We start from the raw sequence: 4,169 nt of genomic DNA on the forward strand, positions 1-4,169 counted from the left end.
TGGCCCATATCTTTGGTTATTGCGTGTGTGTGTGTGTGTGTGTGTGTGTGTGTGTGTGTTTGTGTGTGAGATAAATGCAAGGACAGTCCTGGGTATCTTCTGCTGTGCATTTCCTGGTTCTCCTCATAGGAGTCCAAATTAGGTTACCTATAATTAGTCCTCATATGATGAGTTGTCCTTTGTGCACAGGGACTTCTGACACTGGGTATCAAGAAAGGCGACTCAGGTGTCAGAGAGACTGTGGGGCATCGTGTACACTCAGGCGTAAGGGTGTGTTTGGTGTGCTTGTCAGGGGAAGGCTGATGGGTCTGTGCCCATCTGTGCATAGGTATGAATGCCTGTAGGGAGGGCAAGACTATCATTGCAGGCTTCTCCCCACTCCTTCTTCAACTTGTTTCTCACTAACCCAGAACATTAACTGAAATAATCACATCTTCCTTCTCACCTCATAATACTGTCACAGCTCTATCATGTTTGTTTTGGCAGATACCAAGTAGGGTGAACAAAGAATTCTGACAATGCCACCAGGTATACAAATGAAGAGGGTTCAGAGAAAGAATTAGTGGGGATTAAAATCTAAATAAAACAAGCCATCACTATCCATATGATTTTTGAATGATCCACAGACCTTTTTCTAGTTCATTTATCCAAGCATTGTTTTATGACATGAATACTTATCATGTGCCAAGTACCTATACTAAGCATTAGGGATTCATTCATTCATTCCATAAGTATTTAAATCCCTGTTATGAGCCAAGCACCAATCAAGAGATTGGGATGTAGCAGTGAATACAATAGGCAAGGTTTCTATCGGAGCTTACATTCCAGTGATGTGGGGTAAGGGGAAAAATAAACAAATATGCAATCAGTATGTCAGGTAGTAAGTGCTGAGAAGAATAAAGAAGGCAAATGATAAGAAATGTCATGGGTGATGCCTTACATGGGACATCTTATTAGATCTCCAGAGAGCCAACACTCAAGTAGAAACCTGAAGAAAGCTCAGGGAGAGATGTATGTACAGGTATCTGGAGAAAGAGCACATCACAAAGAACATAATAAGAATGAATCAATTCCACTTCAGCAAGCTGCGGGCAGGGAAATGACTCATTATACACAAAAGTCTTCTAAGTTGCCTCATACCCCATCTGGAAAGAAGAAAAGCATAAATCAACAATAAATGCTTTACTTACTCGATATGAACAAAACAACCTAATACAAGAATGAAATGAGATAAATGCAAAAGGATTTTTAAAAGCATAGGAGGCTACATAAATCTCAGGTAATTCTATTTATTAGTCACTGAATCTCTATTAACAATAAAATCACATGTGCATTGATATTTGAAGGCCTAAAATTGGTGCTGGCCTGAGTTCAAGAGCTAATACAAATGCCAAAAGTGTCCTAGGAGTTGGTGGTTATGGTGAGTGACTCTGACCTGCTCAGAACTACATGCTAGGCTAAATCTGCATGCAAATATAGACTTATAGTACACCATTTCCTGCTGCATTTGATTAGGTGAAGCTGAAATCTCCTAACCAGGATGTGACTTGAACTTCTTTATTTATAAGGAAATCTCTGGTTAAAAAATTCCTTAGCCTTTGGCAAGCAGTCAATCAAATTCATGAGCACAGGTTAACATATTTCCACCATGGGTGAAATTCTAATTTCCAAAGAGGGGAGAGTCTCACTTAAATCTCTCTTAAATGTTTCAATGAGGCTGGGATGTAGTTCAGCGATAAAGCATGTGCCTAGCATGTGCAAGGCCCTAAGTTCCAACCCCAACACTGGGGGAAAAAAGTTATAATCTTCCAGCTTCTCTTACATTTTTTCTTAAATCTAACTCAGGGGATAATGGAGAACATACACACGCAAGTTCAGCCTGAATGTGGCATTTTGGAGGAAAACCCCAGCTGAGCACACACGAGTATGTTTTAGCTTTGCCAAAAGAAAAATAGTTATGCATTATCCATAGACTATAAAGACATTTTTTGTAAGCCTTACTTTAAAATGTTTGAATTTTAGAACTTAAAATGTTCCATGTGTTTTATATTTCTTCCTCAGTTAGATTAAAGAGAAGTGATTGAATTTTCAGTCTCAGCATACATGCGGTGTATCCCTGGAATGTTTAATATAATATTATTCTGTAGCTATGGAGTTTGTAAACAAGGCTTTTAAACTCATTGCTTATGGAAGCTAAGGGTTTATTTATTTAATAACTCTTTGAGTACCTACTATGTGCCCAGGCCCTGTTTAGGTACAGAAGCTACAAGGGCACATGAAGTTCACACATTACGGAATACAGGACATAACTGAGTCTATAAATAAATATGATGCCATGTCAGGTCATGAAGAAATTGTTCTTGCTTTATTCAGGGAAAGGGATTGTGGGTAGGGCTGCTTCTGTAGGGGAGGGAAAGCCATTCCCTTGAAGTCTCATTGCATAAAGACTTAATGAAGTAAGAAGGGAGCATTGAGTGATTTGGGGAAGTGCCTCCAGCAGATGGACCGAGTGTGGAACAGCCTGAAGGCCAGTGTGGCCAGGGCTGAATGAGTGAGAAGAGAAAGTAATGGGAAATGAGGTCTCACATAAAACCCGGTGTCAAGGGTTCTCATTCCCCAGCAGTATGAGCACTACTGTACAGTCTGGCTTCATTTTTTGGAGGTCAAGAGATGATAATGAACTGCAAGAAGAGTCTGCTATGAAACTACAATTTCCTTGTTAAATTTCATATTAACCCACATAAAAATGGATGTTTGGGTGTTTTCCCTTCTGTGCTTCCACCTATGCATTCCACCTGCCTAAAATTTACTCCTCTTCCTATCCAATTGTTCTCATGTTTCAAGGCTCACTTAAAGTCGTTTCCTCTAAGAATTCTCCCCTGACTCCTCTGACTGACTATAGTTGAATGGCTCTCCTTGATTTGCTACTGGAAATCTATCTAACTTAGGACTTCCTTGCCCTCGATAGATAGGTCTTCAGGGCAAGGCTGAAATGGTACGAGAAAGTTCATGTGTAATTGTCTGTTTTCCCAGAAGGGGGTTCATGAATCCTGTGAGCTTTTAAAATGAGTTTGTGCGTTAAGAGGTGGAGAACCACTATTCATGGCCAGTGCTTCTCAAACATTAAATGGTATGCAAACCGTCTACAATTCATTAAAATGAAGATTCCAATAGAGCAGGTCTTGGGTGGACTTGGTACGACTGGTCCCTGCACCTCACTTGGTAACAAGTGGCTGAAGTCAAGTCAGCACTTGCTTGTGTACAGTTGCTTGTTGCTCCCCACCCTCCCAATAGACTGCTTTTTGGACATTAAGAGCACTGCCAACACTCCTTGGCTTTTCTCCTGAATTGGACTAGTAGTAAAAGAGCCCAATATTGGGCTTGACAGGGGTTCTACAAGAATTAGTCTCAATTAGGCTTCGTAGGTTACCACCAATTTTTCAAGGCTAACCCTTTCCAAAATTCAGAGCAGAATCTCAGAACCACAAAGCAAAACTTTGCTCTCTTTCTGTAGGAAAGCCCCCTAACATTGAAATCTAAATCCATCAAATCCAAAAGCCCTCTAAGTTGTACAGGAAATGCACTCATTTGGAAGGAAGATTCACCATATGAGGGCATGTTTCCTCACTGAATATGTTCAGCACAAATAAATAATTAGGCATTCATCAAAGAAGCCAGAATAATTCACATCAATACCACAAGGTCCTTGTAGCGGTAGGTTCTGAATAAATTATTTAGAGTCTAGAGGTGAAGTCTCATTAAAAACAAAACAAAACAGGAAGATAAGCCCTCTAGAATGGTGTGAAATAGTGAAAATAGGGTTTCAGAAAACAATGCAACCTGCACTCTATGTTTGCACAAACTGTAAAGTTAGTTATCTAGTCATGTGGAAATACAGTGCTTTTATCAGCAGCTAACAGGGCAAATGAAAAACATTCACATACAAGGCATATGTGTAATGAATGTCTTTATGTGTACGAAAGAAAATTTTCAAGTAGAATTATATATAAATATATATACATATACACATTTGTACTTTTAAAAATACCATATGTAATGAAAGCTATGCATAAATATTTACAAAAATACCTTTATCTAAGTAGGCAAGTAACATGTAATATTTTTCAATAAATTCATATGTAAAATATATACAGGAATGCCAACTGGAA

The sequence above is a fragment of the Sciurus vulgaris genome (genome assembly GCF_902686455.1).
Source record: "Sciurus vulgaris genome assembly, chromosome: 14".
Taxonomy (NCBI): Eukaryota; Metazoa; Chordata; class Mammalia; order Rodentia; family Sciuridae; genus Sciurus; species Sciurus vulgaris.